The 27,628-nt window shown below is 38.7% G+C and overlaps 1 protein-coding gene across 3 annotated transcripts in view; it reads right to left on the bottom strand.

Moving 5' to 3' along the window:
* Mgat4a (alpha-1,3-mannosyl-glycoprotein 4-beta-N-acetylglucosaminyltransferase a) overlaps nt 1–27,628 on the bottom strand; it is a 534,709-nt gene that overhangs the window by 358,114 nt on the left and 148,967 nt on the right. For 2 of the 3 annotated variants that reach the window (XM_083126328.1, XM_083126327.1), the window contains exon 1: nt 9,308–9,536. The exons of the other annotated variant lie outside the window; for it this stretch is intronic. The gene's annotated coding sequence lies outside the window, so the exon portion shown is untranslated. Of the gene's footprint in view, nt 1–9,307; nt 9,537–27,628 lie in introns of those variants that run through there. 3 annotated transcript variants of the gene reach the window in all.

Raw genomic sequence — 27,628 nt, 5'->3', positions numbered from 1 at the left:
GGTTTCGATTCCCGTCGTGGGTGATTGCTAGTGGAAATTCTTTCAGGAACATAATACATCTCCAGTTTGTCAAATCGTGTGGTAATATTTTATGGTTAAATTGTAGCACGTTCGGTAATAAAACTGAAATATTTCTATAACTGTAATATCCTTGATGATAATACCACAGATAAAGATATATCTTTATCTGTGATAATGCTAACGACAATAATAAAAACAACTACTAACATTTTAATATTCTTGAGCTTTTGATAACTCGCCGTTATTCAGAGTACTTTTCTAGTCACCTCATTATTGCACTGAAAGGGCCGAACAATAAAAATTAAGATGCATAATATTTTAAGGAGGAAGAAGCAGAATACACGATTTTCAACGGTATGGGTTTTCTCACCCTTCTTTCGGATAGGGGGGCGGTTCTGCATCATTGAAACTAGAGAGCCAATGAGGGGAATGAAATTCCCAAGTCCCCGACAGTGTTTCCATACCAGGAGATAGAAAGATGCCTTTTTTTAGCTTCACTTCGTCTTTCTCTATCTACGAGTCCCTGTTCCCTCTCACTGGTGGCACTAATATTTTATGTCTTACATTCAAATCTTACAGTGTAGTTTATCGACTAACAAGGATCGTGTTTCCAACCCGTAAGAAGCAGCAATTGGCCTCAACAAATAGGATACGTTACGCAATATTCATCTCATTTTAGAAAATTCACATCCGGAGCATCTACAAGAAAGTGAAAATCTGGAATGGCAACGTAGTTGCAGTACTAACAAAGTTTACTTCATTTGATTTTTGTTATTTAACGTCGCTTTTCTGCTACTGATGATGAAAATGATGAAAAGATTGACTGATTTGCTTTATTTTACTTCGCTTTTGTGCCACATTCGGCTAATTTGCGAAGACGGGAATAAGTAGAGATATCATGAAATTGATGACTGGACACTCACAAACATCCATGCCCAGGCCGGGATTCGAACCCGGGGACCCCTGGTGTTGTAGCGCACTGTGACAACCAGTCTGGCACGGACATCAGCAGTAGTAAATAATAAATAACTCTTATACGTATACAGTAGTTACAGAAATGAAAATTTCCAAAAAATAAATATTAATGAGCGACTGATAAGGGAGCCAGACTGCCGTGCGGGAGGACCAGAGTTCGATTTTCGCGGTGGATGATTCCAAGAATATTTCGTCAGTGTACCTGCAGGTATGTTCTTCTCAACGTCTCATCATGTATCTGGAAGCAGAGCAAGGAGGGTATTTTACGCCGATATTCTGCTGCTACTTTTGGCTAATCGCAAGGACAAAGATAATTTAAGAGTTGTTAAAGATATAGGAATCCATAAATTCTAATGGGTTCCGTGACAGGACCGGAACCTTCTTTCTCGCACAATTTAAATTCGGCCCAAGTTGCGCATTGCTTCAATATCGAATTTGTACCGTGCTTAAAATGAACCGGAAACAAGGTTCCGCAACCGAATTGAAGATTCAAGATAAAAATGTAATTTACGGTTCACAGACCATTTACGCTTGCGGATTTTTTCTCCCGGACCGGAATTGAATTTATTTACAATTCTTGGAGCTTTAACAACCTTGGATAATTAGATGAGATTGACGAAAGGTTACTTTCACAAAACAATACTAATGCCCCGCTGCGATTCTAATCTGGAAATGTCGGTTGCAAGATCGCGAGTCAACCACGCAACGCTCGAGAATGTGTGGATCTCTACTCTACATGTGCGTTCATGGTGTGATGAAAGGACTACTTTTACTAAAGCATCCAAACATCCTTAAGTGTTTCAGAAAAAATAGTTCAATTCCACTTCAGTTGGCAACACTGTGTCCAATACTTAATAATCGTAAACTTTCCGCTATCGATTGAAAAGTTGAAATTAACACCAGTGGTAAGCTTCCTCTCAGCAGATTTCCGCCCGTTTACACGTGCAAGGAAAAGCGTTTGTGGTCTAAAGCCCATTACATGCGACGATGCGTTCCGATCGGTGGTGTAATACAAGCTTCGTTCAGCGTCAGGTGCTCGAGACGTCCTCTCCGCCAAGGGAAAATAGTCCCAATAGTAGCGCGATTCCCTTTCTAACAATTACCTTTCGCCACGGGTTCAAATTACACGCGGCTTTGTGCTTGCGACAGGGATTTCGCATTTGCTGGTCAATGATCGATTGCGCAACACGGCGTTATCACTACGCCATCGAGGGGACTCCGATGAGAATGAATGGATGATATTCAATGTGACGTCAGCGGCGGAGAGCATGATGGGAAATCTGGCCAAACCGCACGTGCTCCGGCACTCAATCCGGCAAGCGATAGCAAGCGTGAAGCGAAGCATATGCTGCGTGCATGAAAATGACCCGATATTTTACATTTTTAATTGTATTACTATTATATTTTCAAATGAAGTTTCCTTTTGGTGAATTAATGCGTTGTGTATTTGTGTGTGCCATTGTTTATGTATTAATTGTGAGAGAACATCTTACCTTTATGCAGTTTCGTCGGTGGTTAAGATGGCGTGATTTTTCCAATCCGGGGTGAAATATGAATCGTATTTGAAAGGCAAGTACTGGGTTTATGGCTAGCGTTATATGACTTTTGTGTTACTCCTTACATCCGCATGCTTTGTAACTCGTGTAGTTGCTGTACGATCTCTAAAATGTTCACAGAACATTTGAAATGCTGCTAATCAATCAGTGGATGCGTTCGCAGTATGCCTTATACACTTTTCAGCATATCTTCTATGCCTGCTTCAATACACATACGAAAAGTGACAGTGATACGTTACGACCTTAAAAAATATAGTACACAATTTTGTACTTCGGAACATTTCTATAAATTATCATTTTCACGAGACAAAGTTTGTTTTAATTCACTTTCTTTAAAAATATATTTTTAATTTTCTTTAAAATTCCCTCCAGCGGGAATCGAACTTCGGATCCTTCGATTATAAGGGGAGAGCATTAGCCAATGCACTATAGGATAGGTCCGATTGATTCCATGAGAAACAGGCTCCATAGTTCTGTATTTTTTTCGTATGTTACAATGTCACATAGCTTTATACAACGTTGTTTTGTGGCAAATAGCAGCTTTTTAGATACTTGGGTTATTGTTGAAGTCTACGTTTGGTATATAATCTAATGTGAAAGTCTACATTTGGTTTATAATCGTTATATTTGTACCTTGAATCACTGCAACGAAAGCTGTGAACGCATTGCTTATCAAACGTGTTTCACGTGCTGCGAAACGTTTGCCGGAATCATGGCCGCGGGCGTGCTTTCGCGCAATGAATTGTGGGGGAAGTTGTTCGCTGAATATCATCCATTACGAGAAGATACTGATAAAGGCACAATCACAATTCACAAAGGAACAGCGATTACAAGGAAGGATATGGAACCCTAGGTGGCCAGCCTCGGAGGTGCTTGAAATATTATGTATGAGTTTCAATATTTATTTAACTTTCAGGTAATGTTTATAAAATATGAGTCCACACTTCGTTAACATGAAAGACGTGCGAAAATTTTCTACAAGAGCATTATGGTTGCAATTAGAGACCCGGGTAATGGGAAGTGGTAGACCACATTGCGGAAGTGGTGTTTCAAGAGATCAAGTACGAAGGCAACGTTGAGAAACCTCTGGAAACTTCAGCATCTAGTGACGCCATGGGCATTCCAAGAACGTCTTCGCATAGAAAAGTAAGTGTCATAGCGTTACCATCGCGTTTTTATAAAATCCATCCTGGGTAGCTAGGTCACCTGGCCTGACGCATCTACCTGAGGGAGCTGGAATGAAACACCCACGACCTGAGCAACATATTCCCGAAATTGTGTCTACTGACAAATGATGGGAAAATAAAGCTTTTGAAATTGTCGCGATTATGCACATTCGAATTGTTTCAGTGACCAAGTATTATAACTAAGGCCCGGGTGTTCATTGAATTGTTTTTTTTTCTTTTAATCCATTTTATGCACAGATAGGCTAATCGGGAATGAACCTACAGTTTAAAGTGTGCCTGCACCGGGTATCGAACCCGGTACCCTTTAATTACAGGGCGACGACGTTACCACTACGCTACCGCGGAGGCCCGCGGGATGTTCATGTAGCAAAATCATGCAGAAGTATATACATAAGTACATATAAAACCACAGAAATATGGAAAAATAATATAATGTGTAAAAAAAATTCCACTTTTTTTGGTAGAATATATATAATGTAATGCGCCTCAAAATCAGTAACATGAAATTGAAGAGTATTGATCCTAACATTGTAAATCGCAAATATTACATTAAAATCAGGGCTCTAGTTACGAATGTTCTCGCGAACCCAAATGCTTAGCGCTATCGCCTTCGGTGCGAGCGGTCCCTGGTTCCACGTGAGCCCACGTAATTTCGGTGTTGACTCAGCATCGGTGGCTTCCAGTCTCCAAAGCCAATAAAACAGCGGCGATGGGACTGGGTACGCTATCACATGCCAACGAATGACGAAGCAAGCCCGTCCCCCCCCCTCCATGGAACTGCCGTCAGCCCCTTGACATTAGGCAAAACTATTTTCTGTAATTTGTTTGCAGTGAAGAGTGAAAATGTAGACAGCTGATATTATTTTGCTCACAACTTTGGTGACGGATAAATTCACAGAACATGAACAACAGCTAATACATTTCTCATCTTATTTGTAAGAAGTATAAGTAGTGGCAAGTATTTAGAAGATTCTCTTCTCTAGACTGTAGAAGGTTATTTCACAGGGCAGCTTCTTTTCTGTACTTTCGCTGCCCCTGTTGCGACTTCCCACTTAGACAGAAATCTGTGACTTTGATGTCGTCATGCAAATTCCCTCCGCATCTGTGTCAAAGGTCAACAGCTCGCAAATTTTCGGAACGTAGGGGAGTTTCATTGCTTCCGCCGGGGGTGGAATGTACTGTAGGCATTATGATTGAATATTGTGCATTTTTTCTTGTGTGATATAGCAGTCAACACTTAAAAAAAAAAAAAAACTATATTTTAAAAGATATAGAAAAAATGTAGTATTGTATGATATTTCTAAATTTCATATAAATTAATGCCCCCCCCCACATAATTTTCCTTCATTTGATACTGTTAAACTTTTGAAAATTGGATATAGTTTATAAAGCCCCCCCTGATAACCCGTTAGCTCCCCCTGGAGATCAATTCTATCTACGAGCCTGTGACGAAGACGGTTGACCCTCACGCCATAGAGATTAGTTTTATTTATTTATAACCCTTACTTCTAGTTTTACAATACAATCACTAAAAAAGAGGATGGGAAGGAGTTAATCAATCGCACTGATGTGCAAAGTTCATTCAGTCTCTTGCGAATGCTGTTTTTTTTCTTATCAGGGTGGCTAATCTAGGAACATGATAAAATTCAAGTATAATTCCCGGTTTTCAAGACGAACTTTACAAATATTCAAGGCTACAAGCAGATGTTTTCTCTATTTCAACCTTACGTATTACCGCTTCTCACCATGCACACAAATATATTAATAAGTATTAATATATTAATCTTATAATACAAAGAGTCCGTGTGATTCAAACTTATCCAAAAATTCTAATTCAATTCAATTAAATGGTATACAGTAGACTCGCGATTAACCGAGTCCCGATTAACCGAGGCTCCGAGTTAACCGTGGGAGTGGTTGAAAAACATCTAGCTTCATAACGCACCCTCTGTTTGTTTACTATATAGTAAGTTGGAGTCAAGTCACCATCCGCCCTGCACGTGTTCGTTACATTGTCGGTGTATCCGATTGTTACGGTGGTGTTTAAATCTGTGTATAGGCCTATTCTAAGCCAGTAATGTAGTTCGAGTGGCAAACGGAAAAGGTGTGTCCAAAAAAACTATGAAAGAAAAGGTAATCTTCTCATTTATGTTGTACTAGTAATACATAATTACTATACAGCTTTAAGTGTTGTTTCGTCATTTAAGACCTATTAGCACATTATCTCCGTATTATCCGAGTTTTTCCGTATCCGAGGTAGTCTCGGTCCCAATTAGCTAGGATAATCGCGAGTCTACTGTATATACATTTAAAATAATTTAAGGTGCGGAATTTACATTTGCTTTTTCACATACTCAGACTAAAAATACATCTACAAACACAAGTCACAAATGTTACGGGATATACGTAAGTATACTAATCTGCGAAAAATTGTATTGTATGAGAATTTCAAACTCAAATTACCTAATAAACTTCAAGATATCTTCCAATAATCTTCCGTCTGTCAGAAAGATTGTTCTGCAAATGACACTAACAAAGTAAACGGACTGAGATAATTCTGTTCTATTTTCCATGCAGATTTCTTTTCTCTTCCTTCCTCGATAAAAATAAAACCTAAACTGTGAAAACTTTCCTCAGGGCATTTATAAATATGTATAAATTTAATGGGATTTGAATTAATAAAAGTAGCAATTTTTCAAGTCTATGGACAAAAAATCAAGCAGAATTCAGGAATAATTCCGGAATTCAAGAAATTCCCGGTGAGTAGCCACTCTGCTTATCTTCCCATTTATTCTGTCTCCTTTTTTCTTTTACATACTGTCGATTCCTTCTCTCTCTCGTTCTGTGTGAGTGATTGCTTCGCTCCTAAATTTCTCTTCTTTTTACTTTCTCTCTGACTAGTTTCTTACTCTCTTTTTCCTTCACTTCTTTATTCCTCTTCTTTTTCTTTTGCCCTCAATATGGCTGCCTACTTTAATTAACCTCGTTTTTGTCATTCTCGAAACCCGCTTTCATACCTCTTCTTTTCTCTCCTTTAAGAACTTTTTTCTTTATGACAAAATTTTGAGTTAAAATTAAGGATCTCTAAATGTGAATCACCTCCGAAAAACGGATGGTATGATTTCCGAATCCGAATTTTAAATTTTCCGGGATCAGGATATATTTGGCCAGCCCTAGTTAAAAATATCCCTTGTGAGGAATGCAACTTTGAAAATGTTCTGTGAGCGCCCAGGTCGCACAGTAAAGTAAATTTGGTATTTTATGCACACAAATGCTAATTAGGACTGAACAAACCTACAGTTTAAAGTGGGATCCGAACCCCCATGGTATCGAACCCGGGATCTGCCGATGTATTACATGTATAATTACATAAACATACATGATACAAGGGGGGCACCTCGATGGCGTAGTGGTAGCGTCGTCGCCTTGTTTTCAAGGGGTCGCGGGTTCGATACCCGGTGGAGGCACATACATGCTCGGATACCACTTTAAACTGTAGGTCCAGTCCCAATTAGCCTTACTGTGCATAACGTGGACTTAAAACACGAAATCAATCATTCAATAATACACGGGGGAAGACATAACTAAATATACTTCAGGCGCTAACTCTTTTTCCCAGGAGCCAACATTTTAAAAATGTTGTTATTTATTTTGCAAATAAAGTATAAGAAAGCCATGAATAAAGCTACACATTTAAAAATGTGACCTCAAAACATCTAATTACTTAATTAATACTAAAAATAATTAACTCTTCGGCAGGAGTGGCCTTCCTAAATAACTCTGCATACATGGCTCTAACGGTAACATTCTAATATATGGCCGACTGCACCATAGCACTGATGATTTCAAAATTGTGTAGAAACGGTGCCAAAAATGTATAATGGAATGTTTATTATTTTGGTTTAATGATACACGTGATACAGAAAACGAACAAAAATTGAAACACACACACTGTAGCTACTCGTTGTTTTTTAAAAAAGGTAATGGGCATTTCCATATGCGAACTCGAAATATTAAAAAGAGAATTACAACTTAATTTAAAAATTCAGGCGGCAGGTGAAGATTTTCAGCGCCATGGCGAGTAACCCCTGATAATATATACATAATGTATTGTATATTCATTAAGACAAATGGAAAATACAGTAAGAGTGGAACTGTACTGAACCCTCCAAATACCAATGTAAATGGTTTATATGGAGTAATGAAATTCAAATTCAAAGTGGTTTAGAATTACTACTCAGATATCCTTTACAATTTCATTTTGGCACATCACACGAATTGGTTTGGTATAGTGATTTTTTTTTTTAAATTTATGAAGAATTCTAGATATAGTACAGACAAAACCTTCTGAAACAGTAACAACCATAACAAAAACAAAAGAAGATGGCAAAGAATCACGATTACAAAAACGCATTACGCAAACAATTTGGTTAACGCCCAGGTTTCGACGCTACGAACCCGCTAAAATGAAATTTTATCGTGAATGCCTGCAAACAGGTTGCACAGATTCACAGTTGCCATGGTGAAGTACGTTTAGAACACGATAAACAAAATGCAAACTATGTGACCTACATTAACATCATAATCAGATAGATATCCACTCGGTGCGTCTGAAAGAGACGTAGCTGTAGTAAAGTAAATTGATTTTTCAAACGTCATAAATCATAGTTTAGCAAAGTTTCAAACTAAACAGTTTCGACACAAAAGTTTTGTTTCGTCTCGGTTTTCGTTCTCGGTCTCATCGGGCCCCGAAAGGTCCGATGTCCTTCTTGTCTCGATTTGTACAAAAACGTCTCGGCACCACGCACGTATTTAGAAATATATTTCGGGGGGGGGGGGGGGGGGGTTGAACAAAGTTCCTCGGTAATAATCATAATAATAATATTGTTCACATTAAAATAATTATTATTACAATAAATTAAGTAATTAACATATAAATTAATTAATATATTTTTATTATCATACGAATAGGTAAAAAAAACGTTATAAGAATAGAGGTATAACAGCAAGTATGCATTATCTAACTAACCTGAGTAGTTAAGATCGGCCTAATTTGTATAAAAACAAGTGCCCTGGCAAAAAAATAATGTCAAATAGATGAATAATAGAATATTTATTGAATAACAAAACAGGATGTTAGATCCAGTTGGCGAAAAGTAAAGTTCCTGATTAATATTTTTATGCATATTATTATAAATAGTAGTGTGCAAGCATACATCTCTGGCACTGTCCTTCAAAGCTGTATGGTGCCTTCCAATAAGTTCAGAGAAAATTATAACCATCGATTATAAAGCAAATGCTAAACAAGTATATTTTTATTATTTAATTTTAGTACTTGCTAAGTCTTTCGGAGGGGTCCGAACCCCCTGGACCCCCCTCTAAATACGTCCTTGCTCGGCACCTACTCTGCGTAGGCTAATTCCCGGACGAGGATGAATGATGATTAAATGCTATTAATGAAGGGACACTGACAAAGGAACACCCTGTGCGGGACTCGAACCCGGACCGTCCGGTGGCGAGCCGAGCACTCCACGACGCGGCATAACCGAGGGAAACAAGGTGGCTTACCTGTGTTATCCACGCGAGTCTCTATTTTCTCGAGCGTGCCGTGACATTTGCTCCTACAGACGCCGACACTTCACTTGCTACCGAGCAAGAGGGAGACGACGCGCTATCGGAAGATTTGCGTTGCGGCCGCGCGAACTGCGAATGAGTAACTGATTACAACTCCTACTTAACGCCGACGCGAGCGTGTCGAAGTTGTGAAGCGCCGCAAGCCACCTCTCTACACGCAGACGCCTAGGCACAAGTGACACCTGGGGGGTATCCCGCGGCAGTGTAGCCTAGCAGCGAACGGGGAAATCCCTCTTCCTGTGACGTCGGAAGAGAATGACTGCCAACGATGATGTGTCACGACGCGCAGTACTCGACATGTATCAAATTAAACCTGGTGCAATTTTGATGCACTAATTTGCAGTTAAGTGTAGCTATAATGTAGGTTTCTTAGTCTTTCAATTTTCTGTCTATCAAATTAAACAGGAGCTGAAAAAACAGCATCTATTGATCAATTTTCGGCATAACATCTCCCCATAGGCGGAGTTCTGGGGGGGCCTGCCCATAATTTAAAGACGACCAAAAAAATAACACATGATTAAGTTCAGTTACTACATTTTTGTTATGAAGCCATACCGCAAATCTTGACGTTTGACATGATGGTATGTGCGGTAATTGCAGGTCTTAAGACGATTTGATTGATGTCTACAGTTTGAAGAAAGAAAAACGTAAAACGACTTTGTGTTGAGTCAACAGTTACTGCTGAGGCATCAAAAGAACTCTTCAATTTCATTTTTCTAAAATTTCTGAAGCTTACTATTGTACCGTAACTTTTTAAAAGTAATACGAGTATTGTATCAATAAAAAATTAATGAAATGCAAAATGCAACAATCGTACTGTTTTGCTTCTTTCAAAACTGACAACCAATATACTATTAATATTTGTTTACTTAAGCGAGGAAATTTAACATTTTCAAATCTAAAAGGCCTAAAACTCTAGTGTTTTTAAGTTGGTAAATTTTTAAAATTTCCGGGGGAGGGCCCCGGACTCCTTTTAAACTAGGGGATATCGATAACCCTCAGGTACATCATATGCTTCTCCTAGAGTCTGGCCCCTCCAAAGCAAAAGCTCAAACTCTCCTCATGCATCTCCCCGGACAAACTAATTTTGAATCACCAGAATTGCATGACTAGCAGTCTCTGCACTTTAATATGCTACTAGAAATAAATCATTATCTGAGACGATGATGATAATTGGGCGAAACGTAAAAAAGGTCCCAAAATAACACCCCTTCTAGAACTCGAACCCAAAAGTTTAGTATCGAGATCGTGAGCAGACCTCTCAAAGCCTTCTCTCTAAGTGGGGATGAGGTTTTACATGAAACTGGTGAAGGAATATTCACAAACCAACAACCACGCTCAGCCCGAAATTGGAACCAGGAATTTTCGGAGGCGCTCGACCGCCCATGAAGCCCTATTGGCATACTATGTTCGTCCAAAATACAATATTGTAACTCTTTGGTTGTAGATGTCTCGGAACTATCGTGAGTGTATCTTGAATGTCTTCTGTTCAAGCGAAACGTGGCTAAAAATCTTGCAAAATTTTCTTGAGATCGGTGCCTCCAGAAAAAAATGCAATGGTTACGTAAGTCTATGGAACTACTGTATCTAACAACAGATAATATCTAGACTTGAATGCTATAAAATGAATTTTAAACACATGTAATTTTCAGATTTTGGAATATCAGAGGTTTCTCGAAATGAGAATAAAATTCGAAAACAACTGCCCTGGCGTGGAAGAACAAAGAAATCGTGGAAGAAACGCTAGAGGACTCGAGAAAAAAAAAGAAATAGTAAACGGAAGTGAAATGATGCACAGAAAGAAAGAAATAAATATATAAAAGAGAGAGAGAGAGAATAACGAAAACACAGTGTTCTGGCATCAGAAAAATTAGCGTGCTGGTCGAGTTTGATATGCAAAATGTGCCGAAATGTTACTGTTTTAAAGTCCTTTCTTGAAAATGCGGGGAGAACAGAACGAATTTCAGAGATTTTGGAAAATGTTTATTATTTGTGCGTAATTTTAATGAAAAATTAATTTTAATCCGCAGATATTCACATGATAACTACTGTGCGTTTCGCCGTATTCGGCCGTGTACGCCAGTGTAAAAGTAGAGCGAAATCAGACTTCAAATATGGAACAAAGTTGGTTCCAAACATAAACCAGAAAGATTTCTCACTGTTTTGTAACCAATAGCAGCAGCTACCAATACCACCTCACGAAATCCCATGGAGCTAGTAAAAAGGTGTTGTTCTGAACGTAGGTTCAGCTTGGCTATGCGGGGAAGGGGGTACGTGAAACTTTTCAAACAAAAAAGGCTCCACTACGTGCCTCCACCGGGTATCGAACCTGGGACCCCTTGATTGCAAGGCGACGACGTTACCATTACGCCATCGGAGAGGCCTGCTAAAATTCTGAAAAAGAGAGAACAGATCGTAAAAATATTATACGTCATCTCATGAAAACCCTAACGGTGAGTCGAACGAAGGCATTTTGAAAATTTGTTGAGCCGGAGGGAGGGAGTACCGGCAATAATTAAATTTGAACGGGGATGAGTAATTAGGTTGTCTTAGATCGGTCACCTAATTTCAAACTTTTGTACGAAACATTTGTATAGGTCGCCGTATTCCAATTAAAGGGGGGGGGGAGGGCAAAAATTGATTTATTTGCGTGTTTAAATCCGTCAAAAACGAACTAAAGGACAATAATCATTATAATCCCATTCCAAATGAACTGCCGATGGCTATATGACTTCAAACATTACATGCAACCATGAATATTTGTCTGAATGCTAGTGTCAATGGTTCTTTATTATTCATTCTAGTTTTTGGACTTTTAACCACTGTTATTCTTTAAAGATATTTACCTACGTTTCGGAGTCTGAATCTGCCTCCGTCTTCAGGGTAGTCTGTTAGATCATATAAATGGTCTAGAAATGGTTGCCTTCGAGGATTATTCTTGGTGACCTAAGCTCGACCGCGTCTCTCGGTCACGAGGACCTCTATATACAAAAAATTGCCAGGTAAGATTATCAGTGGCCCGGGCTCCACTTTCTCAGATGACCACGTCAAGGTCACGGCTTCGTGTGGCACCGTTAGGTTTCCACCTTGATCTCCGGGGAATGGACCGCCCCGGATTGCATGTTGACGTAAAGCGGGGTTGGTGTTTAATGTGTATGAATAGTCTATAGAGACTATGTGTGTGGAGGGATAGTGTCCGAATTGTGTACTCTGGTCCCGTTGTTGTTTGTGATTTCTGTAGTTTGTATTTTTGTACAATTTGTTCACTGTTTTTTGGTGTTTATGTTGTGTTCTGTGGGTAAATGTATCACATGTGGATGCGTTGGTGTAGTGCTGCCATCTATTGTTTTTTGAAAAAGAATAATCCTCCAAGGCAACCATTTATGTGATCTATCAGACAACACGCTACCCTGAAGACGGAGGCAGATTCAGCCTCCGAAACGTAGGTAAATATCTTTAAAAAAATAACAGTGGTTAAAAGTCCAAAAACTAGAATGAATAAATCACCATTCTTTATTATTATTGCGCAATTCTAATTGGACATTTTCTATTGTCCACCTTTTCACCTACTAAATTTCAAGAGGGTACACTTCTGTTGTCTTCGTGTATACAATTTATTTTCTTATCAGTGACAGAAATCAAACTTACGACGAAGTATGATTTTAATTGCTTGTAATAATATTCGGTTAGTTAATTTGTTGTTTCCGAGTGACAGACACCATAATAGATAACCCAAGAGCACCTTCACATACACAAAATTAAAGAAATAATAAACAAAATTAAGACTCCTCTTGATGTAGTAGTAGTAGTAGTTTCGATTCCCCCATTGAGAAAGAACGTGTTCACCTGAAGATGAGAGAAAAGTTGTTTCCTCGAATTTTAGCATTTTGGGTTGTTTAAGTACACTTTATGCATAGATAGGGTAATCGAGACTGGGATCTGGACAATTTAAAGTGAGATCCGAATCACTATGCGCATCCACCGGTAGTGGTAGTGATAAAATATGTAGCAGGTACAAACAAACAATGGATAATATCCAATTAGAAGAGTATACTGAATGTAAATGTCGGTAGCGCCAAACGCTGAACCTCGTCTCTTCTTCCTCAACGAAGACCCAATACTGTGGAACTTCTGGTCTAATCTGAACTCGGCACCACGGGATATGCAACGACCTTGATTGCAGAAAACAAACATAGGTGTCGGGCAGGAAAGGTATAATATAAATGTCCACTCTTTGCCCACTTGAAAACTACCGATTACATTTCTGAGGCTTGCAAATTCAACCTCAATATGAATGATAGGGTATTATTTTGTCTACAATTTGGTAATATATCGTGTTGTAGCTACCGTACGTATACTATGGAATCATGATACACGTATATTCCATGGGGACTAAATAGAAACGTGTGTGTTTCTACGATGTATTGCAAAACAATTCCCTACTTTCGCTATGTTTTTGGGTGTAATACGTCTAAAATTGTATTGGAATGATGTCCAAAACCTAGATCGTTCTAGATCGATACCTTACTTTCCGATCACTTCATGAAATGATAAACGCAAAGAAACATGCTTCCATAGACTAAAAATGTTAAAGGAAACACCAGTACTGTATGAAGTAACATTTATTATTAAACAGTACGACTATGCACGTGGATGATGCTGTGTTATTGATATTTTTCCTTTTATCTGTTACATAAAAAAAAGATAAAGTGCTTTTTGTCCTGTTTCCATTAAACTCGTGGCACTTCCCTTTATTTTTACAAAAAGAGAGAATACGGTTCGTGAGTCGACTAATGGGTTCTCATTTTATCATGGAAGGGAAAACATGCGTGGATATTGATGTCCTACGTAAGTTTATACAAAGCTATCAGCCGAACATCACATGTTCCTGATTTCAGTATTTTCTATTATGTACTGTATCGGATACCTAGTGGGTGGGTGGATTTTGATAAATACTAGGGTTGTTCAATAAGTTTTGCCTCCTAGCCTATAACTTTTATATCGAGTGAGGGAAGTTTATGATTTTACATTTAAATAAAAATTTAGAATGTCCGCTCTCAGAGGATGTTTTCTGTTTGAGCTAGTGCCACTGACGTCGGAAAAGTGGATTAAAAGATGTCGCATTACGGTTCAAGCAGTGTGCTGTGATTGCATTTCTGGCTTCGGAACATGTTCCGCCTATCGAAATTCATCGTCGGATGCGTGACGTACATGGGGAAGCATGCGTTGACGTTAGCACGGTTAGGAGATGGGTGCGGACTGAACACACGGACAACCCAGCCTAAAGACAAGCACAGCAGTCTCTGCATTCACTCGAGATGTGGTAACGCATGTTGTTGAACTGATTCGTGGTAGTCGCCGCATTAAGGAGAGATAGATCTTAGGGAGAATTCACACAGAAGAGACACGCGGCATGCGACACGAGAGTTTCACACCGAAGAGACAACATGCACGCGACACGCGGCAAGCGACACTTGTTTCTTTGCTCAGTTTGCATGATGCAAGTTATTGAAACTCGGGAGAGGTATGTTGTGCATGAGAAAACTGAGAAATAATATGCATTGACCTCAAACTGTATACGCTAGACTTTCCAGACTGAATAAAGCTAATACCTAAACACTAGAGAAATGGTTCTCAACCTTCGTGAAACCATGTCCCGGTATTTTTTTTTTAAGTCAATGTCCTTAGCACAAGAATATTCCTCGTAAATACCTTTACAGTATTTAAGATGTTATGCATGAATTAACATGTACCTATGAAATTAAATATTGATAAATATTCTAGCATAATCATAAAGTCATAATAGTTGATTACGTGCGTTGTTGACAAATATAAAAATATGGATGACGAAGTGGTAACGTCGTCTCCTCGTAATTAAGTGATCCCGGGTTCGATAACCGGTGGAGGCACATAGTGGCGCGGGTCCCACTTTAAACTGTAGGTCGAGTATATTTGTGAATAAAATGGACTCCCAAAAACGAAAACTCACAACTCAAATATGATTTTGGGATGATTATAGATGTGAACCACTTTCAGTAGAACCGTTCGCAGCTCAGTATACTTGATACGGGGGCACGGTATCGGGTCGCGGCCCGGCAGTTGAGAGACAATGCACTAGAGTACTTTACCATGTTGATTGATCTATTTTCGACTAAAGTGCCTCCATATGCTGGCTTTTTCAAATAAAAGCAGTCACGTCGTAAATGTCGAAAACACGGCCTCTTTACACGATGTTGAAGGCAAATTGCAGCCGATAACTGCATCAAAAAACTTGATAAAGCGAAAAGAACGTTGTGTTTAAATATTAAAACATTGTTAAAATATTGTACATATCGATACTTTATTATAAAAACAAATTTGAGCTTCAAGCATGTTGTAAGGCCTCCGGTTGGGCTCACTTCTAGAGTCTAAATATAGCTCGTTGGAGTGAAGAATTCACTGCGCATACGCCAACAACAAACTGAGGCGACACGATGCACAGTATTGAGAAAACGGCACAGTCCGAGAGACACGTAAGCGACATGCGACACGTGCAGCAGGCCGTGTCTCTTCGGTTCGAAAAGTTGCATTGATTATTGAGAGTTCGTTTCCAAGCGACACGTGTCGCATGTCGCGTCTCCCTTCGGTGTGAATTCTCCCTAGATATTCTGTGCATGTGCTTGGAACAGTAAATCACATCATCAAGGATGAACTTGGGTTCAAAAAAGTGTGTTCCAGGTGGGTCCCTCGTCAGCTGACCAACGGTAGCCAACATGATTTATCTCTGACGGAATGCAAAAAATAGTGCACCAATGGCGGAAATGTATCGACGTTGGTGGGGACTACATCGAAAAGTGATGTTACCCTTTAAAAGAGGACAATAAAAACTTCCATTTGAATGTAAAAGCATAAACATCCCTCACTCAACAAAAAAGTTATAGGCTAGGAGGCAAAACTTATTGAACAACCTACGTATAAGAAGAGACGCTGATAGAAAAATCCTTTAAAATATTTTGGTGTTTCTGAATCACTTGACCTCTGAATCTTTTTATTTGTAATACTAGTTTCTAGGCTTAATTCTTCACTTTCGTCTGGTTTCAACAGACTCCTATTTTTTAGTATGTACCAGTGGTGTACTTTGAACCTCCCCGAACTGTTAGTTATCATTTTTCTACAAAAAATTATTATTCTGAAAAGCACTATGCACATATGACGGGTTCAGAGGGCAAGTGGCGTAACTTCCTTCAAGACAGTTTTGAGGACAAGACATATTTAGATAGCTTAGTATTTGAAATGTCAACCTCCAGTCTAAAAAGTCGAAAGCTTTGTACATAAAAATGAATATGATATCATACGAGAGCTATACAGTACTTGCAGTTAATGAAACGACGGCTATGCGGTACATGGTTAGAAATATTACTTTGCAAGATGGCCGCAAAGTACATGGCACAATATGTTGATTGTGCATCTAAACGATCCACGGACTCGCTGTACATGGCAAGAAAGAACTATTTGGAAAATGTCAGTATGCACCTGCTAAGAAGGTTTAATGAAGGTATCTGTCACATAGATAGATAGATCTGTCACAGTGCATCCAGATAATTTACATGTCTTGCACCCATTGAGTTGTACTACATTGGGTCAATACACATAGCACGACAATTCACATATTGTACTTTGCATGTAAGTATACGAGGGTTGTCCAAAAAGTAATTCCGTCACATATGGAACTGCCTGTAATATGTTTAGCTGTTGGAGCACAGACTTAGTGGTGCCTGTATGAGGAAGAATTTGAAACTTAGGAGATATACTAGCACTGAAATGTTGATACTTTACAGTTGTAAGTTGTACATTCAAGTCAGTTTCCATGAAAAGTGGAGTTACGATACCTGTGCTCTGAATTCCTCATACATAAAAACTACAACGGACTTGTGAGTGTGTGGACATAGCATATAAAATACAAATTTAAACCGAGAACCCATTAATTTAGATTCCTACTAATTTAGAATCGTAAATACGACACTGGTCTCCAGCGTTTGCTTGGAGGAATTATACTGATTTGATCAAATAAAGTAATAACTTTCAATTCTGTTTTCTTTACGCACGCTTTGTGGATATAATATTATAGCAAAAGAGGGGTAAAATTGTGCTTAATTTATAATTTCAAATTTATTGTATTCAATTTTTGACATTCGCACTGTTAAATTGGGATGGAATGATTAGAGCAGGAATAGGCCTATGATAGTATCTCTCTTGGCTGTACACATACCGTTATGCGTTTGTATACATGGTTACTGATAGTGTGTTATTGTGTAACATAATACGTAGTTTCGCCACGACAGATTCCAGTTTAGCTGTTTGTTATCTGCACTCATAGTAATATGACGCTACGTGCAAAGGTGTTGTTTGCGTTGTCCAAATACGCAACATGTGGTAGGTAAGGCGATTAGGATCCGGCGGTGGATTAATTACTTCCTCACGGCACACGACTTCCTTTGAAAAATGGTAATCACGCAGAGGGGAACATATCTTTGGAATAACCTTTGTTTTTAGTCTGCTTTATGCATAGATAAGCTAATCGGAACTAGAGGTACAGTTTAAAGTGCGTCTCCACCGGGTATCGAACCTGGGGTCCCTCGATTACAGGACATTTCCACTGGATTAACCTGCCACTTTTGGCTAATTGCAAAGATAGGGATGAGTGATGTTACGATGACATTGAAGAATGGACACTCTCAAGCACCTCAGGCCGGGATTCTAACCCGGGGCCCCTGGCGTCGTAGCGTGATGTGCTAACCACTTCGTCACTTTAATTTATTTAATAATTTTGTTTATCATGTTGAAGTTACGGCTTTGTAGCCTTTTCTACCACTGGTGGATATTCATCAGCTGTTCCATAAGATGCATGTAAATACATCAACTGAGAACATCATTTCAAAGGAACGAAAATTACACGTTTAATTGTGTCAATAGATCGACCAAAAATGCATTAACGTCGAATTGATACATTTCGAGGTGTGTGTGTGTGTGTGTAAATAAGGAATTGACAAACTGTGGTTTAGCAGAACAATTTGTTTTGTTTTTTTCATTATTAGCTAATGTGAAATTGAACGTGTTGAAAAAATATATAATTCTAACATATAGTCGAAATTACAAAATGTAACAAAAATTAGCGTGCATTTTGTAACCTTATCAACAAACTCAACCGAATTAAAAAACAAATCAGTTTCTTCTCTTTGAAAATATTTGCCACCTTGTCTCTCCTTTATGCTAGTACACTTTCATTCACGTTTTCAAACAGCTATCAGTTTCACTTGCCAAACAAACATTGTGAGTTACTCTGGACGCCAGGAAAAGAGACAAGAGGAGAATCATGCACTGCACCGTGTGTGTGTGTGTGTGTGTGTGTGTGCAGCTCATTCTGTGCGTTTTTCTCATTTCTCGTTGCATTTCCGCCTCTGTTGGCTACGGGCAACGATGAGGATGTTATGGGTTTGTGATAAACTGCAAATGCTATAATTTTATTTTGATATACATTTATTTTAACCCGTACCAAAGCGACAATCATCAACTGGTACTTTCTCATTTAATTGAGATATAATTTACCAACTAACTTTTCAACTTTGGATGATTACAGGGTACATTCATGAGGGAACTAAACAATCGCAAATGAATGCTAGCTTGATTCATTGAATTTGAATTTTGCGTGTGCCAGCACTTAGGCTATTTTGCACCCGTCACATTAATGGATCCAGCCCCTTACCATAATTAAAATGTAACTAATATAACATAACTGTAATGTCTGTAATGATAGAATCACTACATGATCCTTTTTTATTATTAGTTCTTATGTATGTTCAATGTTATTATTTTTATTGACAGCTATACTTCTTTTTTATGCAGTTTCCCATGTAATCAATCTGCTGCAGGGCTGGCCTACGTGACGGTGAAAGCCAGCTTGCAGAAGGTGGTTAGTTTCAAAATCTTGTTCTTTCAATCCTGAATGGGTGAAAATGTCCAGTGTACTGGCTTTTTTCGAATCGCCTATATAAGGGAACCGATTGAGTAACGGGGGATGGCATTCTTACGAGTTTTTTGGGCAAGACCTTTGGAAGGTTCTCTCGGTGCCTGTAGAGTGGCCAGCGGTCACGGATCAACCATTTTCTTTCATCGAAATACATAGATAAGTCCACGCATTATTTTTCATTCGTTTGGTGACAAGCCAACGCTTAGTTTTCGGTGGATATTTATTATTGTTCTTACAGAAACGTCGTATCCGAAGGAATTAAGGGACGCATTTAATTTCACTATGTCTATCCGTCGGTGAAAAGCTAAGTAACTTGTTCCGCGAAATTATTTGTTTAAATTTGTAGCTTCGACACTGTCAAGGTGTCCGGTTTTTATTTAATCTGGGATTAAAGGGACTGTGACAGGGCGGAAAAAAAGAATCATCACAGTTTTGTTTTATATAATTTCAAGAATAGCGCATAATTAGTTGTTGTAATTTCAATCAAGTTTAGTCTATTTTTGTGTGGCAATTTTCATTATAAACAAGAAGGTGAGGGAATTAGAGAAACATGTCATGTATTCTAGTGACAAGCTAGATACATTTCTGAACTAGTACTGCTGGTCTAGGCCAGCGCACGAAAATCTCATATATATTACAGTGTTTCAATTAAAAAGGATGAAGTCTTCTTATGTGGGGGTTACTTCTTATGTAATTCTTTGTACATATTTAATCAACGAAATAAATAGTATTTTTTATATATATTTTTAAACTGAACGTCTGAGCTTTCATTCAAGATAAAAGAACTGAGTTTTTCCCTAATATCCATGGTAAAGAATATGGTAGTTATTCAATGTATTTTAATTCGATTGAACGGCATTGTTATTTTTTTAAGTGGTATGCTAATTATTTGCCTGGGGAACTAACGAACACAAGTAACAGGTCGAGCCAAGGCAGGTTACTCTCCCCAGAAGAGTAAATAAAGCATAACATGTCGGAGAACTAAAATATTCTTACTTGGGTTAAAAGCTGAGACTCTAAAGGGCCACTCAGTACACATAGAGAAAAAACAAGACACCAGACACACACAGCCCTACGAGGATTATACTGGCTGTGAGTCCAGACGCCAGAGCCTCGTTACTCTGGAAAATGCAGTCGAGGGTGCACTACAAGGAAGTGATGTTGAAAATTGTGTGTTCTACGTTGAAGGGTCACCTTACACACCCCATGTCCAACTTGATGTACGAACCTGCATCGCACTGGTACAGCCATCAGACAGATTGATTTAACATTTTTGGATGCGCTAACACTTGGGTAATTTGTGCGGGGCCCAGCCCCTTAACGCAACAAAAATAAAAACTTCTCTGTGATAACTAAAGTCTCCTTACCCATACTAATATAATGGTCCAACACCCACATATGTGACCGTGGGAAATTTCCACCGATCGTGGCATTATGTTCCTTTGTGAGGGGCCCTTCGTCAATGATCAATTCATCATTCATGCTAACCGACACATGTTTAGGCAGAAGTGTCAGAAAAGCAACGATTTTCCCCCAGAAGGCTTGGAAGCAGGACGTGAAACTCGCCACACTCTTCGCTCTCTCCCAAAATCTCGTTAATCCATTCCTTTCACCCTCTGCAATAAAGGGTTTTCCAACATCATCTCGTTGGCCAAATCGATACTAACTCTACCGGCACACTGACGATTTTCCTCATACAACGTGACCACTAGATCGTCCGGCAGTCGACCACGACCGAACACGGCTGCGTAAATGCTGAGTCGACGGTTAGGTAGTTTTCGGATCAAAATTGTCCGATATATCAACAAAATCCACAGTCTATTATCCTATGGTCCGCTCAGAAGTATTTTTATATTATAATCAGGGTTGTGCAATTACGCACATGACACGCAAAAAAACGCGTAAAATATGTATACAATGTAATGTACGTAAAAAACTAGAATCAAAGATAAAAGAAGACATTGTTTTTGCGATGGTTATTGTTCCATTGTATGTGATTTTATTCCTATTGTATTGTATTGTACTTTCTTGTTCAATTTCTTTGTAATCTTGAATTTTATTGTATTTTAATTTAAATCTGTACTTTTTGAGGTTAAGTGGTAGACCAGCAACAGCTGAACCTCGCTCAGCAATAAAGTCAATTCAATTCAATGTATGGCTGTTGGTAGTGGTAGAAAAAAAAAGCTTTAAAAAAACTTGCCTTATACTACTGTATTGTAATTTTACAAACTGCCATATTCACATTCACATCATAATTAGCTTATGCAAGTGAAAATACGCATGAAAAAGAAATTTGAAGCTGTCACTAAAACTTTGAAATCCAATTCAAATAAGTTGTAGTTAATCGTTATGTTATAAATACAAGTACTGTACGTACTAGTGCAAGACGTAGGCTATACATCAACAGGTTTCTCAAGTTTTAAAAATATGTGAAAGAATAGTTCAATTTTTAAAATCTGTTAGTGAAGGTGAGGGCGTGGAGGTGGCTGTATAAACAATCTTCAGTAAATAATGATTTTGTTCTGAAATATGTAAAAAAATAATGTTTAAAATGTAATACAATTAAATTAATGGGGTGCATGGGCGTGTGCATGGGGGCAATTGCCTCCCCTAATCATGAACTTCCGCAGATTTTTTCATGGAGGGACAAGCAAGGTATTTTTGAATGGTGCATATTTACCCGATAATAGTGTTCCCCCCAAAAACCACTTCAATTTGAAACTATCGCATTAATGTAAATTACTGACTGAAATCAAATTATACGTGTGAAATATATATTTTTTAGGTTGACATTCGATTTCTAAGGGGGAGGTGTGGTCATCCTTGGTCCCCTTTCCAGAGATCATTATTATACTTTCACCTATCTTATCGCCGTTATTAAACGATATTATACTCTTAAAGAAAAAGTATTTTCAAGCCGATTAAGTAGTTCAAAGCAACTACGGGGAAAGGAGGTGTAGTGGCGCAACCACAGGGGGGCAATGAGCATGGCCCATCCCCAACCTTGGACGGAAATCAATTCTGGGGAGCCAAAGGGAGCAAACATTGAGGTAAAAGAAAGGAAGACTAGTAGAATCTAAGAGTAACACGACAAAAGGATACTCAAGATGGAATTAGTTTTCACGTCGTTCTTGAGGGGGTCACAGAGGGGCAATTGCCCCTTCGATATAAAATTTTATACACATTTTACAAATTTATACAAATACAAATTTTCTTGCTCGCTTCGCTCGCAATTTTTTTTTCTTAGTCTTGTCAAGTTCAGAGCCGTAGCTAGGGGGTGGCGGCAGTTAGCCCTGGACGCCGAACGATCTAAACGAAAAAAATGTAAAAGAGAATGCCATGGCGCCCTATGATATTTGTTGTACCATATTAAATCAATATTCTTTTGATTTTGTAAAAATTTGGAGCTAAAAATTTTCTTACTCGCTTCGCTTGCAATTTTATTGCTTATTGTTTTATGTAATGCATTGTAACTTACCAGAGAGATGTTATAACTACTAAATACTTCAGACTCTTGCTACTAAACAGTTTTGTCTTAAATGCAACCACACAATTGTTTCAAGGAGCGGGGCACATTTCAGAGACAGTTGATTTATTTATTCTTTATGTGTGTGTGAATGCTAGAGTGTTTCATGGAGACATATTTACTCGATCGTCTAATAGATCGCACGGATGACGCTAGATGGCTTACGGAATCGACTGTTTCTTCGCTCGAGCGAATAAAGCTCGAACAGGCAAAGGATCGGTATACGCTAGAAGACCAGTAGTTCACTTAAAACCGTAATTTGTCTGAGGCAGTGGGCCTTCAACTATGCTTCGTGAAGTGAAATTGAAACTAAAGTGAACACAGTCATTATCTTCAAGTTAAATTGTAATTTAGTCTATCTTGCCAATACATAGCAATATATGACAATGAATAGATGATTATGGACTGAAACTACCAGCATGAATTTTTACATTTGTACGATTCTTGTCACATTGAAATGATATTTGATGTTCTATATATTCGAGCGAATCTCGCTCGAGAGTGTTTCGATCGAGTTTGAGCGAGCGAAAGTGGTCTAATGCAGTACTCTAGTGTATACATATATACACATATATACTCATCAATGCAATAAAACTAAAAATAATGAAATAGAGTGAGGTTTTTCTTTCCTGACTGAACTTTTATCAATGCTTTTGCCCCCCCCCCCCCCCGCCCATAATCAGAGGGTCTGCGCACGCCTATGGTGGGGTGTAGGGGTGACCTTCCACGTAGTGCACCCAATTGTCAACCTCACTTCCACGTAGTATACTCTGGACTGCATTTTGCAGACGAACGAGGCTCTGGCGACTGGCCTCTTGGCCAGTATACATTTTTGTGTTGTCCTGGTTTTGTCCTTATGTGTGCTGAGTGAACCTTTACAGCTTCAGTTTTTAACCGAAGTCAAGATATTTTAATATTTTAGTTACAACACGACGTTACGGTTATTTTAGTTCTGGTAAGGTGCTGGAACCCGCATAAAGTGACGGGTGCAAAATAGGGTGCAAAATAGCCTAAGTGCTGACGCAACCAAAATTTTAAATTCAAATTCAAAATAAAGTAGTTTTTACATCTATTACTAATTTACAAAAGGAAGTTAGTTATTTTACATCTGCGTAAAAAAAACTGGTTATCTATGCGAAGTAAATTGCTAGTAAATTACGCGTAATTTACGTAAAAAATGTAACGCGTATATTACCTTGCCAACCCTGATTATAATGAAGGTCAAACATACCGAGGCGTGCAATTTTATCTGCGGAGTTTCGCCTTGCCTTATATTTTACACGTTACTCCCCACCCCCACTTTTCTCACATGTTTCCGGTGCGCCCAGGTTTCTCAAAAACTCAATTTTGCGCAGTGTTCCTGGAGACATGATCCCAGATGGACTTGCACCCAAAGGCCGCATGTTGCGAAAGGCACTCTTCGTCCATATTTCCAGTAAATATTGATAAAAGCAAAAAGCCCACCGTGCGAAACATCCAGCGCCTTTCGCTTCCCGTTGTGAGCAGTGTTGCCAGCGGTACAATTTAGTAACTCAACCTTCACAGACTACTTCAAATGGTTCCTCTCGTGGGTCCGTTCACAATGGGATTTTGATGATCTCCGAATCTTCCTTATTCCTCCTCCCACTAATCTTTTCGGCACTCCCCCTTTGCTCTATCTTCCTCCGCCTTCCTTCACTCTACTTCGGTTCTGCTTCGAAGCAAGGTGACTGCCTGTCATAGCGACACTGTCGAGGGGGGAGAAATTCTATCTCCAAAACTATATCCACTTTGCCTACGCTCTTCACTTGGGAAGAAAATGTATAAACCTCGAAAAGGGTTTCCTACTCTGAATCTCTAACACTGGGATTGGCGTTGGAAAACTCATGCAACCGGCACGTTAGATGGCAACGAACATTTTAAAGTTAAGAATAAAAGGATCAGATATGTTTTTCATACCTAAGGTAATTCTTAAATATTTCTGGCTTCGGTGAATACGAATATGAATATGCTCATAAATGCATATTTTAGCTTTAGGTCATATTTTGACTAAAACATTACATAGAAGCATATTATTTGGGTATATTTAGGGTGTTTAGAGGGATAACATACGAATTTTTATCAGTAATTAATAATGGATTAATCCAGATTATGTCCGTCGTCGCTTTGTAATCAAGGGGTCCCGGGTTCGATACCCGGTGGAGGCACATAGTAGTTCGGATCCCACTTTAAACTGTGGTCCAGTCCCGATTAGCCTTTCTGTGCATAAAGTGGTCTTAAAGCAGCAAATCAATCAATCAATAAATCCAGATTATGTAAAGTGATTTATAAAAGGCATGTTTTGTAATATTTAAATTATCAATGAAAGCATATTTCTAAGATGTTAGTTAGGTCATAGAAATTCGGAAGTAAATCATGACCTATTTCGAAAATTCAACCAAATACAAATTTCTTGAAGCAATTTCAAGGAATGGAAAATGATAGGAGGAGATTAAGCGTGGTCTTAAGCCGAATTGTTGATCTCTTTCCAGATTTCAATGGATCAGAGTCACGCTACTTCCACGCACACGCCACGAATACAAGAGGCTGCGACGGCAAGATCGGCAACAGAACTACACTACATTCTCTAAGGAGGTGGCTGCATGCCCCATGTTAGTTTGCCGCACATTTACCCTAAGTTCACTGAATCAGTTTTCACTTAGTTGACTCATTTCTTGAAATAAAACCGTCTGCCTCCTTTGCTATTTCATTTTAACGAAATTCGTATGATTCTACCTCATTGAGATTATCTGATTAAGGAATAGAGACTTTACAGAAGCAAAATTTTAACTTTTTTCTTGTATATTTCCTTATATTTAAAATAAATACCAAAGAGCAGATATATCAAGGCGGGCGGGGGGTAAAATGGTAATCTGTCTCCGCTTAAAGAATTCGGGGGGGGGGGGGTGCAGAAAGTAATAAACATCATCACTTCTTCGTGAAACACTTGCGTGCTCTTGTCCTCTATTTCGAAATACCACAATCATTCCTAGAACTTTGCTCAAAACCTTACAATAAATCATTAGGAACCTTGTAAAAAAGCAAGCATTTTATTCCCAAATTAACATACGTTGAATGATGAGTAACACAAACCAAATGACTTTGACTGTCTTCTCACATCACCCACCTTCTAAATTCCTCCTCGCTGTAGAGGAAATACTTCAAGGTCGCCTTCCAGTCTGTAGAATCACGGACACTTCTGTGTTGTAACGAACCCGTTGAAAGTAAATTCATATTTACAGCCAAGTAGTGGTTCATTTGGTTACTTCCATTTTCTGCACACTTTTGGACAATTGCGATGATGGGGATGAGTGATGATGTGATGGAATTGAGGAAGGACACTCACAATGAACACCCATGGCCAGGCCTGAATTAAAACCCACGATCCCTGGCGTCGTAGAGCTTTTTGATAACCACTCCCTCACGGTGGTTGGCCAGTAGTGTTCGTGACTGTACATAAAAGCAGAAAGCATCATGCTTATAACAAGGACTGCTGCAGTCACGAATAATTTCACGTTGTAGGTCTCATACTCGAAGTTAATAAGAGCCATTTGCAACACAGAAGTAACTGACTGTACGAGACGCACATAGACGCATATTTGCAAGGAATTAAAAGGCTATATACGAGGGTTAGGGCATAAGTCATGGCAACTATTTTTTTTCGCAAGAATGCAGGACAGGCACAAAAATTCGGAATATACAGATGGAAGAGGACACTTTATACAATTGAACAATGTATAAACAAGGCAGGTCATGTGTATTAGGGATTCGTAGGGAAGTGCCAATATATATATATATATATATATATATAGCTATATAAAAAGTTTCGTTCTACATGCGTGTATAGTCACAAGTTTACATTCTCAGTACAAAGACAATTAAGGCCCAAACAAAGCGCCCCATGATCCATTAAAATAATCCTCCAGAGCGCCCACAACACTGTCAACAATGAGGGAGACGGTTTCCCACATGTGGGAGGCGTCGAATACCATCCGCCTCATGAGGTGTGAGTACGGACATCTCACGTTTCACGGCGATGACGATTTCCTCTCAGTCCGAAACTGTCTTCGTCTCCCACATAGTAGTGAATGCTGTGGGGGGCCACTTTGAGGGTTGATAGGGCGCATTGTTTGGGCCTCTTTTGTTTTGTACTGACAATGTAGCCTTGTGACTAATACACGCATGTTGTATAGGGTTAGATTGTGTTTTCAATGCGATTTCAGGGTGGCTACAAACAAGCAGAAATGAAATTCCCTGAGTTTTCCAGGTTTTCCAGGACAAAATTTACATTTTTTCCTGACAATTACAAACTAAACTAAATCGATGTTCTTGCAAATGGAAATAATAAACTCATACAGATCCATGTATGGCTTTCTTAAGTACCAATATTATCTTCTCTTAAATTGACTTAATTTCTCTATTCTCTATGATTTGAATTCAAATTGCAAAGTAGTGAATTTGGAAAATTATTACAATTCACAAGCTAAGGAAGGATTACGGAATTCCATCATACGCAGTAAGTTTATAAGAAAATACTTGATTATTTTTAAAGTTACGACTAAATGAGATAAGAGTGAAGAGTGATTGATTAAGAAACACATTTTGTAATTTATCAGTCTCCTTATCCATTCTCGGTATTATATGTTGATATTTCCACTGAGGTTTGGAACCCTCTGCTTGCAAGAACCATGAATGCAGACTCATT

The sequence above is a fragment of the Lepisma saccharinum genome, chromosome 8 (assembly GCF_977018435.1).
Source record: "Lepisma saccharinum chromosome 8, izLepSacc3.1, whole genome shotgun sequence".
Classification (NCBI taxonomy): domain Eukaryota; kingdom Metazoa; phylum Arthropoda; class Insecta; order Zygentoma; family Lepismatidae; genus Lepisma; species Lepisma saccharinum.
Note: the sequence above shows the minus strand (reverse complement) of the source record. Positions and strands in the feature narration are given on the sequence as shown.